Raw genomic sequence first — 15,405 nt, forward strand, 5'->3', positions numbered from 1 at the left:
GTATAAGGGCCCCAGTTATACCTGTCCATGAACCATATCATCCCCACCACAGACACCTGGCTGAAAGGCAGTCCCCAGTGGATGTAGCCAGTCCCTGTGGCTCTCTCCCTGCAGCCACTTGGGTATGAGTCCGGACAAAGAGGAGTGGCAGGTGCATGCTGTGCTCCAGCTAGTGTATGGTTCCTTGGGGACCATTGCCTGATGGCACAAGTTAGGGGCTAGCACAGAAAATCAGGGAATGTAACTGGTTGTTCTCATTTTCACCCCTGTCCTAGGCCACCCTGGATGGCTGTGTGGAAGAGGGGAGCCATCCTTTATAGGCAGAGCCAGTGAGGCACCTCTCCTGCTCTCCCAGGGGCTCCCACAGCTTGCTAGTGATACAAGGATGTGGTTATTGGAGTAGCTGCTGCAGCACAGGGACAACAGCTGCACCTGATCCTGGCTTAGATGCAAGCTATGAGGTAGAGCTCTGCAGAGGAAGGCCATTCCATTTCACAGAGGGTTGCAGTATTTCAGAATTCGGCACTTCTAGGCTCCTGCTGCTAGTCATCCCACCTGGCAAGCTGAAGGGAAGCCAGGAGCCTGCAAACCCTGACTAACCTGGAAACCTCAGCCCTTGAGAGCTCTGTCTTCCAGTTTCCCATTTTGCCATCAGACCACCAGGCACTCTGATGAGGAACTGGAAGCCTTGGGAACTCTGTCCTATGGCAGCACACCTGGTGAGTTCCGTTGGAGCTGGGATCCTGAAAGCCCTTGGAGTCCCACTATGTGGCATCCTGGGAGCTTTGGACCTTGGGAGTTGGGGCTTCCAGACTCTTTATTCCATCTTAGCCTGCCAGGCAGGCTGCCGAAGGGCCATGTCAGCAAACTGGCAGGCAGCCAGGCAGCTTTTGAAACCTTCCTGGTTCGCATGGTCCTGTTGCAGCTTTGTTGAAAATGGAATCATATCCATGAAATGGTTTGATTTCAACATATTGGCTTTCTCTGATGAAAAAAATGTTCCACTGGAGAATTTCTGACCAGCGGTATTCGGGAGCATCACTGGAAGGCTATTGCGGAGATGGCACCACTTTATCGCCTCCCTAGTGCTTTAGGTTAAAAGAGAGGGACCCGTTATGGGAACACGTTTCAAATTGTAATCAAATACTAGTTTTATCCTTAACACAGTTACCCTTGAGGGCTACAGTGTCTTGAAGGCCCCTGGTTGGACACCACTGTTCTGTGGGTGGGGTTTTGAATATGTGTCAATCACTGTAGTGTGTATTTGCAATTCCTTGGGAGCTGAATCCATGCACACAGCTCTGGCATACATTTGAGTATTCTTTGGGGTTACTGGTGAAATTTAAGAATGCTGGGGGTCCATACTGATATCTACTAAAGCAATAAAGGTTATGATGTGCACAGTACTTTTTTGTATGTTATGTGTAAGCCACATCACTGTGCCTAAATACATAATATGTGAGTAATATACTATATGACATAAGGTTGCAAGACCATTTCCATTTTAAGATCTCTTTAAAAACCCCTTCTATCTTTGTTACAATAACTTCTTTTGACCTGCAAACTTTTAGGTATATTCCATGCCAAAGTGATTTTTATGGGGCATAAAATTTAAAGCAAATCATCTACACAAATTCAGGGTGTTAATGCTCTTAATTTTCCATTTCGCTTCCTCATCCACTCCTTTCAGTCTATCTTTCCAATCCCTTTTTACTTTTTGTTAACTGGTATAGCTTAGTCTGCTGTACTGTAAAAAAGTTTTAATATATTCATGGTGTATACCAGGGGTCAGCAACCTTTCAGAAGTGGGGTGCCGAGTCTTCATTTATTCACTCTAATTTAAGGTTTCGCATGCTGGTAATACATTAATGTTTTTAGAAGGTCTCTTTCTATAAGTCTATACTATATAACTAAACTATCATTGTATGTAAAGTAAATAAGGTTTTTAAAATGTCTAAGAAGCTTCATTTAAAATTAAATTAAAATGCAGAGCTTTCCCCCCGCCCCTGGACTAGTGGCCAGAACCCAGGCAGTGTGAGTGCTACTGAAAATCAGCTCGCATGCCACAGGTTGTCTACCCCTGGTGTATACTTTCAAGAGAATAAACTACTCGACTTTACTCAGTCTTCATGTTGGAAAAAGCTATAAATTATTTTCCTAGATGCAATCAGTGCAGAAATTCAGCTTCTCCAATAACACAGTGCAGGGAGGAGTGCAAAATGTTTTGAAACTGCAAGTCACCTGCACTACCTAAAACTTAATTGTAAATTACATCTGAAAAGGCTTAAGTCAGTATGGGGGTGTCATAAACAGATAGCTAAGGGTTAATGTCTCTTTCACCTGTAAAGCGTTAACAAACAGGGAACTAAACACCTGACCAGAGGACCAATCAGGAGACAAGATACTTTCAACCCTGTGTGGAGGGAACTTTTGAGTGTGGGTCCTTTGTTCTGTGTGTGTGTCTTTTCTCGGGGGTATGAGAGGGACCAGACACTATCTCCAGGCTCTCTAAGTTTCTGTTCAAATAGTCAGTAGAACAGGCGATTTAGGTCTTTTAATCGTTTTACTCTGTTTGCACATGTGGATCTGGCTGGTTAACTTTTATATGTGTAGTTGCTGGGAATATTTTGATTTGTATTGGTACTGGAGGAAGGGTTTCTTCCTTTGTCTGTAAACCATAGGACCCTGTAATATTTACATCTTGAAGTTACAGAGATAATTCTTTACTTTTTCCTTTCTTTTATTAAAAGATTTCTTTTAGAGAACCTGATTGATCTTTCCTTGTTTCCCTTGTTTTATCCCAGGAGAGTGGGTGTAAACACCAGGACTGGTGGGGGAGGAGGGAAGGGGGAGAGAGAGGCTAATTTCTCTCTGTGCCAGGAATACTGTCTCTCTCAGGGAAAGTCTGGGAGGGGGAAGAAGGGGGAATGGTTTATTTCTCCTGGTTTTAAGAATCCAAGGGATTTGGGTTCTTGGGGTCCCCAGGGAAGGTTGGGGAGATCAGAGTGCCCCAAAACACTATATTTTTGGGTGGTGGCAGGCTATCAGATCTCAGCTGGTAATTAAGCTTAGAGGTTTCATGCAGGTACCCAAATTTTGGACGCTAAGGTTCAGATTTGGGAAATATACCTTATGACAGGGGGTGACATTGAGCTCTACATCTCTTTCTTATCCTTCCAGGACAGGGCATTTTTTTGTCTTTTGACTGTTGCTTGGATCTGAGACATGAACAGGAAGTATGACAGAAGTATTGTTAGTAGTTTACTGAAAATGTCTTGACTATCATCCATCTGGAAGAGATGGTAAATAGGGTAGCTGCTGCTTAATCAAGGGGATTTGGCCCTTTTCTGCTACCAAGGTTTGCAGTCTATGGGTCTTGTTTGTTTCCTGCCTGTTTCTGGTGCTTGGATACCAGAGGTGATCAAGAACAATCTTGTACAGAAGCACTGAAATATTTCAAGGTATATTAGACTTTAAAGCCATGACTATTACTATTATTCTTTAATTGTTACTTTATTATCATGGAACTCAGGTAGCCACATTATACATGTGATTTTGCCACACACAATTGATTTATATGGATTATCCCCAAAAAGCGACAAGGTATATATTAGAGAGTTCCATATTTCCAATTTTACTGGGAATATTTTTTATTTCCCTCTCCCTGTAAAGTCCAATGCCTTAGTTATTGTCAATTCAACTATACAGAGCTATAAGCTTTTCTATATCTGGACATGTCACAAGTTGTAAAGTCTGATCTCAGGCATTTTCAGAGCTAGAAGTCAATGTAGGATTCCTTTGGGAAGCTGGGAATTTCTCCTCCCAGTGGTATAAAGCACCCATTTCCATCTGTGCAGGCTGCAAGATATTGAACTTTGAAGTTATTACATTTTTAGGTATAAAAATACAGGTACAGGACTGAGAAGTTACAAGAGTGGATGAAAAGACGGTTACTCACCTTTGTAACTGTTGTTCTTCGAGATGTGTTGCTCATATCCATTTCAATTTGATGTGCATGTGCTGCATGCACGTTCGTCGGAAGATTTTTACCCTAGCAACACTCGGTGGGTCGGCTGGGTCGCCCCCTGGAGTGGCACCGTTATGACGCCAGATATATACCCCTGCTGACCCAACGGCCCTTCAGTTCCTTCTTGCCAGTTACTCCGATAGAGAGGAAGGAGAGCAGGTTTGGAATGGATTTGAGCAACACATCTCGAAGAACAACAGTTACAAAGATGAATAACCATCTTTTCTTCTTTGAGTGCTTGCTCATATCGATTCCAATTAGGTGATTCCCAAGCCTTGCCTAGGCAGTGGGGTCAGAGTGAGATGTTGCAGAATGCAAAACTGCTGAGCCAAATGCTGCATCGTCTCTGGACTGTTGAACCAATGCGTAATGTGAGGCAAAGTTGTGAATCGATGACCAGGTAGGTGCCCGACATATTTCCTGGATGGGAACATGGGCCAGGAAGGTGGCAGATGAAGCTTGAGCCCGAGTAGAACGGGCGGTGAGGTGGCAAGCCGGAACGTGAGCGAAATCATAGCATGTACGGATGCAGGATGTTACCCAAGATGAAATTCGTTGGGATGAGACCGGTAGGCCTTTCATCCTGTCTGCCACAGCTACAAAGAGCTGAGGTGACCTTCAGAAGGGTTTTGTTCTCTCGATATAAAAGCCGAGAGTCCTGTGATCGTCTAGGGTGTGCAGCTGTTGTTCCCGACGTGATGGGTGCGGCTTCGGGAAAAAGACTGGGAGGAAGATGTCTTGATTGACATGAAAGGCGGACACCACCTTAGGGAGGAAGGATGGGTGTGGTCGCAGCTGTACCTTGTCCTTATGAAATACCGTATATGGGGGGTCCGCTGTCAAGGCCTGAAGCTCACATACTCGTCTTGCCAAAGTAATAGCGACAAGGAAGGCTGTCTTCCAGGAAAGGTACAGCAGCGAGCAGTGGCCAGTGGTTCAAAAGGAGCACCCAAAAGCTTGGCCAGCACCAGGTTGAGATCCCAGGTAGGGGTCGGCCATCTGACTTGAGGGTACAAATGTTCAAATCCCTTGAGGAACCTTGAAACTGTGGGGTGAGAGAAGATTGATCGGCCATTTTCCCCTGGGTGGAAGGCGGAGATGGCTGCCAGATGCACCTTTATGGAAGAGACCGCTAGGCCCTGTTCTTTCAGGGACCAGAGGTAGTCCAGGACAGTAGGAACGGACACCTGCCTGGGGACTGAGTTATGCTGAGCGCACCAGCAGGAGAAACACTTCCACTTGGCCAGATATGTCATCCTAGTGGAAGACTTCCTACTGCCCGAGAGCACCTGTTGGACCGAGGCAGAGCAACGCAACTCAGACTGGCTCAACCACGCAGCAACCATGCTGTGAGGTGAAGAGACTGCAGGTCCGGATGGTGAAGCCTGCCGAAGTCCTGTGTTATGAGATCCGGCCAGAGTGGCAGGGGATCGGGTCTGCCACTGAGAGGTCGAACAACATGGTGTACCAGTGCTGCCTCGGCCACGCTGGAGCAATCAGGATCAGGTGGGCGCTGTCCCTGCGGAGCTTGAGTAGGACTCTGTGGACGAGTGGAAACGGTGGGAAGGCATAGAGTAGATGCCTCTTCCACGGGATCAGGAATGCGTCTGAGCGGAAGCCCGGGGAGCATCCCTGGAAGGAGCAGAACACCTGGCATTTCCTGTTCTCTCGGAAGGCAAAGAGGTCTATGTGGGGAAACCCCCCACTTCCGGAAAACAGAATGGATGACGTCTGGACGAATCGACCACTCGTGAGACAGGAAGGATCTGCTGAGGTGATCCACCAGAGTGTTCTGGACTCCTGGCAGAAAAGACGCTACCAATTCGATCAAGTGGGCTATGCAAAAGTCCCAGAGGTGGACGGCTTCTTGACAAAGGAGGGAGGAGCGTGCTCCGCCCTGCTTGTTTATGTAAAACATGGTGGTTGTGTTGTCTGTGAACACTGATACACAACGGCCTTGGAGATGGTCTCGAAACACCTGGCATGCTAGACGGACTGCTCTCTGCTCCTGCACATTGATGTGCAAGGCCAGCTCTTGAGGCGACCAGAGGCCTTGAGTGCGAAGGCCCTTGAAGTGGGCAGCCCAACCCCGAGATGACACGTCCGTGGTTAGGGCCATCGAGGGTTGCGGTGGGTGAAATGGCATCCCTGCACAGACTAGAGTGGGGTTTAGCCACCAGGTTAGGGAGCCCAGAACCTTCCGGGGAATAGTGAGCACCGAGTCCAGGCTGTCTCTGCATGGTTGGTATGTTGAAGCAAGCCAGGTTTGAAAGGGACGGAGGCGTAGCCTCGCGTGCTTGGTCACGAAGGTGCAAGAGGCCATGTGACCTATACTAGGCTGAGGCAGGTGCGCACCGATGTTGTTGGGAAGGTTTGAAGACCTTGAGTAATTGAAGCCATTGCTTGAAAATGCGACTGCAGGAGGCAGACTCTGGCCAGATTGGAGTCCAGAACCGCTCCTATGAAGTCTATTCTCTGCGTGGGTGTCAGAGTAGACTTTTCTGTGTTGATCATCAGGCCTAGGCTCCCAAAGAGGTCTTTGACGATGCGCAGGTGCTGCGACACTTGTAACTAGGAAGTCCCTCGAATGAGCCAGTCGTTGAGATACGGGTAGACGTGTACCTGACGATGCCGGAGGGAGGCGGCGACTACAGCCATGCATTTTGTGAACACATGCGGAGCTGTAGAAAGGCCAAATGGAAGTACAGTGAACTGAAAGTGTTGATGGTTGACCACAAAACGGAGGTTCTGTCTGTGTGATGGGTAAATTCCGATGTGGAAATACGCGTCCGTCATATTGAGGGCGGCATACCACTCTCCCGGATCCAGGGTCCCCAGGGTTACTATGCAGAACTTCAGCTTTTCATGAATTCGTTGAGTTCTCACAGGTCGAGGATCGGTTGTAGACCTCCCTTTGCCTTAGGGATTAGGAAGTAGCGAGAATAAAACCCCTTGCCCCTCATGTCTTTTGGCACCTCCTCTATGGCTCCCATGGCTAGGAGCGACTGGACCTCTTGTAAGAGGAATTGCTCGTGAGAGGGGTCCCTGAAGAGGGATGGGGAGAGAGGGTGGCAAGGTGGGGTTGAAACAAACTGGAGGTAGTATCCCACTTCCACTGTGCGCAGGACCCAACGATCTGAAGTTAGCTGGGACTAGGCAGGGAGGAATTGTGAGAGGCGGTTGAAAAAGGGAGGAGAAGGATCCCGTAGAGCAACTGGTGGGCCGCCCCCGGGCGTCCCATCAAAAGTTCTGCTTGGGCCCCGCTGGTGGTTTAGGGGGTGCCTGATTTTGACCTCCTTGAGGGCCAGACTGTCTCCAACGATTCCCTCTACCACGTCTTTTGCTTAAGTCCTGACACGGCCTAGGCGGGGCGTTAGGGTGGTATGACTGGGGCCGGAAGGTCCTGCATTGAGTCACTGGCATGTGCATACCCAGCAAGCGCATTATAATGTGATTGTCCTTCAGACTTTGCAATCTGGGGTCAGTTTTATCTGAGAACAGGCCCTGGCCTTCGAAGGACAAATCCTGAATAGTTTGTTGTAATTCAGGGGGAAGGCCTGATACCTGGAGCCAGGAGATACGCCTCATCATCACTCCTGATGCCAGAGTTCTGGCTGCAGAGTCCGCTGTATCCAGAGAGGCTTGGAGGGAGGTTCTTGCTACCGTTTTACCCTCCTCAAGTAGGGCCATAAATTCTTGACGGGATTCCTGGGGAAGAAGCTTCGTAAACTTCCCCAAGGACACCCACGTGTTAAAGTTATATCTACTTAGGAGGGCTTGTTGGTTTGCCACCCTAAGTTGAGGCCCCCGGCCGAGTATATTTTGCAGCCTAGGAGGTCCATGCGCCTAGCCTCCTTTGACTTAGGGGAGCCGGGGCTTGCTGGCCATGACTCCCTTCTCATTCACCGATTGCACCACTAAAGAGCAAGGAGATGGGTGAATGTAGAGATATTCATACCCCCTTTGAGGGGACCATATATTTTTCTCTCTACTCCCCTTGCTGTAGGTGGAATCGAGGCTGGGGATTGCCAAATGGTGTCCACATTAGCCTGTATGGTGCGGATAAACGGAAGAGCCACTCTAGTAGGTGCATCAGCCGATAGGATGTCCACGACAGGTCCTCATTTCAGGGACCTCCTCCACCTGTAAGTTCATATTCTGAGCCACTCGTCTCAAAAGGTCTTGATGGGCCCTGAGATCAATTGGTGGAGGGCCTGAGGAGGATGTTCCCAGCACCACCTCTTCAGGCAAGGAGGAGGAGGAGAGGCCCAGGACCAGGGGGTCCTGTGAGGGCTCCTGCACTTGAGGAGCATCATCTGTGTCAGGTGGAACCTGTTTGTCTGCAGATGGTATCGGAGCCTCATCTGTGCCCATGGGGGGGGGGGGGGGGCGGCTTACTGTCACCTCTGATACCCGGTGTTCTGACGGGGCCGACCGTGGAGCCACTGATGGAACACCTTGGGCCTAGTGATATGCCCACGGTGTCCAGAAGGACCAGTGATGAGGCCTTTGCTCGTGGCTCTGGCTCTCTGGGAATCTATGACTGGGGACGTCAGAGTCACGCTCTCGATAGCCACGGGGTTGCCGATAGACCTTGGGAGGGCATCACTGTTCTGGATGCTCGATTCCGGGGCGGTATCGGGGAGTGGTACCGGGAACTATAACGATACTGCGAGCAAGACTGGGACCTTCTACCATAGCGATGCCGGGAGGTCAACCGGGATCTCGAGTCCCTTCGTCTGGAGCGACTGCGGGATACACAGTCCGAGAGTGGTGCCATGAGTTGGATTGGTACCGGGAGTATCCGACCGGCGAACGAGATGTTGAACGGTGCCGCAAGTGCGACCGGTACCGTGATGAAGAGCGGTGCTGGGACTGCGAGCGGGAGCGGGAACGGCATGATCGAGAGAGTCTGTGAGACCGTGATCTTGAATGACGTGTCTCTGTTGGACCAACGGAAGGTGGCCTTAACGGGGCCAGTTTTCCAATGGATTGTATGACCCACACCGGCTGCCGGAGGTTGAGGCCATGTCGACTCCATCATGGCAAAGAGCACCCTTGCCGTGGAGAAGGTCTCCGGTGCAGAAGGGAGAGCAAGCTCAACCACAGCATGAGCCGGGGAGCTGTCAGGCACTGGACTCAACAGCCCTTGTGGGACCGGAATCGACGGTGCCGCGCTCGGTGGAGCCACAATCGGTGGCACCACAGTCGATGGTGCCACGGCAGAGGACGGTGCCAGACGAACCGTCTTCGAAGAGCGCTCCTTCTGTGGAGCTGAAGCAGCTAGAGCGCTATGTTGCTTCCTGGGTCTCAGGGACAGGGAGCGGTGCCGAGCAGATGTCGGTGCCGGTAGGGGTCGTGCTGAGGCTCCTTCTCGGTACCAGAGCGGTCCGGGGCCGAAGGGGCGCTCCTTACAGAAGCAGTCTGTTGGGCGCTCGGTACCGACGCTGCAGGACTAGGTGCCGACTCCATGAGGAGCTGTTTCAATCAAAAGTCCCACTCCTTCTTCGTCCTTGGTTTAAACGACTTGCAGATGCAGCACTTATCGGTAAGGTGGGATTCCCCTAGGCACTTGAGGCAGGAGTCGTGGAGATCCCCTATTGGCATCGGCTTTTGGCATGCCGAGCACGGGTTTGAATCCCGGTGCCTTGGGCGTACTGGGGTGGAGGAAAGGGGCTAATCCCCGATCCCCCCTTAAACTATATACACTAACTATAAATACAACAATTAATACTAACTATAACTACAAGAACTCAAACTATACACACAATAAACAGCAAAGAACTAGGAGTAGCTAGGGACGTGGAGATCAGCAAAGCCGCACTCCACAGTTCCAATGACCGTCACGGGTGGTAAGAAGGAACTGAAGGGCCTTTGGGTCGGCAGACGTATATATCCGGTGCCATAACAGCGCCACTCCAGGAGGCGACCCAGCCGACCCACCGAGTGTTGCTCGGGTAAAAATCTTCCGATGAACGTGCACGCGGCGCGCGCACACCTAATTGGAATCAATATGAGCAAGCACTCGAAGAAGAACTATATTATCCTCATTTTTTCAGATAGGGAAACTGAGGCATAGAGGTAAGTGACTTACCTCATGCAGCGAGGCAGTGGCAGAGTTAGGAGTAGAATCCAGATGTCCTGACTTCCTGTCTAGTGTCACATACATTTGACCACATTTCCACCCAGAGCCAGACCTAATAAAATAATAGAAAAATTCTAGAGACGTATGGAGCCCCTGAAGTTCTGTTTTCCCTAATTCGGGCTCATAAGTGGTTTATTCAAATGAATTGATGGGGCCTGAATGGTGGTTCCTCATCCATTTTATCTGGCTCTTCTGTCTTCAGCTGAAGTCTTTCATAGGCCTCGAAATCTGTTTGACTGCTCTAAAGTAGCTTTTATTTGGTTCACTCACGGTTCTCCTCTGAGATGTCTGCTACCCCTTCTTTTTCTCACTACCCAAAGAGAGTATTTACACAGGTAACTTTACAAGTTTTATCATATGCTAGGTAGTCCTAATGACCTTATACCCAGAGAGAGAAGATTGAATGGCTTGTACTATCATAGACCTGAGATCCTCCATTAACTTATTCAGTTGTCCTTTTCTGTATTTTTTTATTCACTGCAGTTGATGGTTTATAAACAGTTTTAAAAGAGATGTTTTAAATGAAATAATTACAATGCACTTCTCTCCTCCTGTGTGTTTGAATTTTGTAATAACTTGTTTGTTAGAGTAGCAAGGCAGAGTGGCCTCCCTCTGAGCTGGAGAGTGAGGGACCACTACACTCTCCATGATGGGTGAAGCCAAATTTGCCCTGCCTCCCTCACCAGAAATACCAAGGCAGGACAGGAAGTATAAAAGGAGAACCCTGGAGCTCAGTAGGTGCTGGGCCATGGGAGAGAGTAGACATCTCTTCCAGGTACCAGAGTCCTGTGCAGGATTCCAGACCAGTCCCTGAGTGGACCAGGACCTTGCTGCCGGAGGAGACAGAACACCCCAACGAAGAACTGCACTTGCCCCTGCCTGACTGCAAGGCAACCAGGGCCGGCTCCAGGCACCAGCTAAGGAAGCAAGTGCTTGGGGCAGCCAATACAAAGGTGCAGCACTCCGTCCACTATTGGGGCGGCCCGTCCAGGTCTTTGGCGGGAATTCAGCGGCGGGTCCCTCTTCCTGTTTGAGCTGCCACCGAAGTGAAGTGAAGGACCCGCCGCCAAACTGCCACTGAAGAATGGAGTGTTGCAACTGAGCTGCTGCCGAAGTGCTGCTAATTGCCCCCCTCCTGCACTGCTTGGGGCAGCAGAAACCCCCACTTAACAGAGCCTCAGTGACTAAGTGGGGTAGCCAAACCTTGAGTCAGCTGTGCTGCCAGGAAGTGAGGCAGCCTGGTTCAGGGGCTTTCCGCACTGACCCAGTGCAGAACTGCCCCCCACTGATAGGGCCACACCTAGAGGGTCAGAGCCCCCTTACAGACTGCCATTATCGACTGTTAATTGCTGTCTGTCCCAGCCAGAGGGCCCTGGGCTAAAGACTGTGCTCTGTCCTGCCCAGAGTACTGGAGCTCCCCCCATAGACCATGGTTTACCATCTGCCTGTAGCGAGGCAGAGTGGTTGCCCTCTGCCCTCAAGAGCACTACACTTGGTGGAGAATGCAGGCATCGCCCCAACACTGAAACAGGGGGACAAGCCCAGTGCAGCAGCAAATCGAATTCCCCCCTCTGCGGATGACAAAACGGTGAACCTTCCCAACCAGAAAGAATGGAGGTCAAGAAACTTATCAGGTAGCTTGCTGAGAGCCAACAACAGCAAAATGTGGCACAGCTTCATCTTGAGCACTTTTGAAGCCAGGATACTGGCCTAGATGATGCAGTCTATAGCTATGTCTCTATGGTATTAAGTTCGAGGATTTTCTCACACTTAAAAAGAAATCATATGGCATATGTTATCACAATGTTAAAATCCAAAATATAGCCTTCCATTGTCATCACAGCATCATTTTCACTAGTAGGTCATGCAATTTTTTATACACCCGTTATATGCCATATGTGAAATCTGCATGCACACACATACACCCCTTTTCGATTGTCTAAAAAATGCTTTATCCTGGTTTATTTGAGGTCTTCTGTTCCAGTCAACTGTTTTTGTTATTGACCACTGCTGCCTCAAACAGTGGTTTACAAAATTTAATTAAGACTCTCTAATATAATACTGGAATTGTTTCCTTTTGCAATTGATAATTGCAGGGCTACATTTTTCTCATGAAATCTTGTAAGAAAAATATTCTTATGATGAAATTACCTTTCAAATTGACTTCTCCCTGAAAGTTTTTTCTATTTCTGTTGTACAAATTATTAGATTTGTGTGTCTTTATATATCAGGATGAGTGAAGGAAAGTTGTTTTATCCCTCCACTACCTCTTTTCTTTGAAAACTGTCATCTTTTCTGCAGTTTATATCATTCTGTAAAAAAATATTTGATTTAATAGATTAATCCCAGGTGAAATATTGTGTTAAGCTAGCTAAGATTGTACATAACTATGTGTTATATAAAGGGAAAATGTCCTTTCCAATATCAATTTTCTCAAAAACACAACAGTCTGGAAATTCTAGGGTAACATTTACATTTTAAAGAAATCTCAAACTTAATGAAGTGGAGACGTGCACAGTTAAGCTTACTGAAACAACCTTAACTCTGCCCCTAGCTCCTGTCCACCTAATACTCTGCATACTCATCTTATCTGAATGCAGTTTAGAAACATTTTTATGGCGATTTTGAAGGACGTTGAGAAGTAAGGTTTTAACCCTGCAGCTGTGGACCTCTTAAATATCCCAAATCTACCTGTTGGTTTAATTCGCCTATGAAACTGAGGGATTTTGGAGTACACAATTTGAGTGTACAGTTAGTCTATCTGCACTAAAAAGGTAGTACAGTTAGATCACTTGTCAGTTTTTCTGAGTCATTGTGATGATGAAAATGCACATCATGATTAAGATTGTTTCATCTAGTTTTTTTTGTGATACAGGGGCAAAGCTTATCAGTCTCCTTAATTTTATATATTGACACTTTCTAACGTTGTATTTTTTTAAAGTTTAATTTTCATCTGGAATTTCCAGACTTTTTACTGTTGTATTTCAGGATAAATACAACATTGTCTAATTTTTCCCTCCTTAAGTAATTGATAAATATTTACAGCCTGACAGTTTAATCGAGTTTTTGCATTGAAATTACCTTCATTTAGAAAAAATGTTAAGAATTGCTCAGTGACAGGAGTCTCCGTAGAGCTTGAGAGAACAAATAAACTGCAGGTCACCACCTCTGATTCTCCCATGCATCTCTACTCCTCATGCCATGAATTATGTACCACCATCACAAGAAGCCTCAACAAGATCTTAAACTGTGCTCTGCAGGTCAGCAGACTCAGGTTCTGAAACATAAAAGAGAGAAGACATTCTAGGGTACATTCCTGCAGCATTTGTCATTCATGTGAGTAAGGACTGCAGACGTGGCACTGTCGCAGCATAGCTACATCCTGTCACGGGGTGTCTGGTTGCATGGGACAAAGTAGGGGTTATGGCTCAAGTGGCTAGACTAGGTACTGCTGTCCTAGGCTACAAAACAAAGCAGCACAACCTAGTGGCCAGAGTCCTTGGGGCTGCCTTTGCTCTCGGGGCAGCACGACCTAGTGGCTAGAGTCCTCAGGGCTGCTCTTGCTCTCTGGAGCAGTGTGGCCCAGGGGCCAGAGTCCTTGAGCAGTTCCCACACACTGCAATAGGTACAGGGTATGGTAGGGGGACCTGGGCCCATCCTTCTCCACTGGATCCCGACCCAGCGCCCCGTGAAACCAGTAGTCCACGGTTCAGCCCTGTTTCCTATTTTAACAGTCATATTCCCTGGGTCACTTCCTACCCAGGGTTTCTGCTCTGTCAGTTCTCATGAGGTGTTGGCCTTCGAGCTCACTCTTGTCCTCCAGGGTTATCAGGGGTTCCACCATCAATCCCACTGGCTCGGCCTCTGCAGTCTGTAGCTCCAGCAATTCCCTGGCAGGAGCTGGCAGCATGTGTCCACTCTCCTCCTCATCCAGCCCAAACTGAGTTGGGCCACTCCTTTTTATATTCTGTCTCTAGGTTGAGCATGCCCAACAGGAGTTAGAGGTGTGTGGCCTCTTCAGCCCACAGTATGTGATTAACTCCAGCTGGGTCAGTGCAGGGTCACAGGCCCCTAAGAAGGTAAACGTGACAGTAACTTTTATGTAGTTTTACAGTTTGCTCCTTTAAATCCATATAAAAAACTCTAAATCCTCCAAAATACTTTACTTGGACTAACATGATGTTACGATGTAAGCTTTTTCAAATTCTTGCAACTGAAACATAGCAACAAAGCAGCAGTAGTAAATATTTATATTATGATAGTGTCCAAAGGCCCTGTTTGAGATTGAGGCCCCATTTTGCTGGATGCTCTAAAACACGGGAAAGAGACAATCTCAGCCCTAAATGACTTACAAAACATAAGTGAATTTCTATCCTGAAAGCATGTCTCATAAGAAAAAGTATGTTCCTTTTTTGGTAGACTTGATTCAAACAGCACAGCTATATTTTATTTATTTTGTTCATGCTTTTTTTAAGAAAAAATATTATTATTACTATTATTTACTGCTGATATTTATTTTAGAAAGTTTATTTAATTGTTCAGCTTATTTTTCCTTTTCACTGTTGCTTTTAATACCATACATGATATATTCATCTAATTGTATGCAAGTAAACTTTAAAGATCAAGTCATGAATATGAAAGGGACCACAACACTTGAAGCAGTCAGATTATGGTATTATTAATTCCAAAGCTGCAGTAGATACATTACCAAGTTCCCAAAGGCAGGATAAAATTTGAGTTTTCAACTTCCAGAAGCCACATCAGAATAAAAAATATATTAATTTAAAAATAATAAATTTTTAGAAATGAAAAAAAATCAGCATGCTGCTTTGATTCTATGTCTATGCCACTGCTCTTCTCTTTCTGCTAAGAGAGATAGTGGAGGGGGGTGGGGGAAGGACAGGCTACACTATCTCTTTGGTACTTATTCTGATAATAGGGAATATCTATCTGTGTACCTCACAATATTTAATGTGTTATAGCCTCATAACACCCCAGGGAGGTAGGAAAGTGCTGTCATCCCCATTTTACACATGGGAACTGAGGTACAGAGAGACTAAGTGACTTGCTCAAGTCTACCACAAAAAGTCTTTGGCAGAGCAAGGAATTGACCCTGATCCTCTAAGGCAGGAGTTCTCAACCTTTTTCTTTTGGAGGCCCCCACAACATGCTATAAAAACTCCATGGCCACCTGTGCCACAATAACTGGTTTTCGGAATATAAAAGCCAGGGC

The 15,405-nt window shown here is 47.4% G+C and overlaps 1 protein-coding gene across 1 annotated transcript in view; it reads left to right on the forward strand.

Annotated features, from left to right (window-relative positions):
- The window catches only part of SLC2A13 (solute carrier family 2 member 13), a 341,963-nt gene that overhangs the window by 251,464 nt on the left and 75,094 nt on the right, over positions 1-15,405 (forward strand). The window lies entirely within an intron of this gene.

This window comes from Chelonoidis abingdonii, chromosome 1 (assembly GCF_003597395.2).
Source record: "Chelonoidis abingdonii isolate Lonesome George chromosome 1, CheloAbing_2.0, whole genome shotgun sequence".
Classification (NCBI taxonomy): Eukaryota; Metazoa; Chordata; order Testudines; family Testudinidae; genus Chelonoidis; species Chelonoidis abingdonii.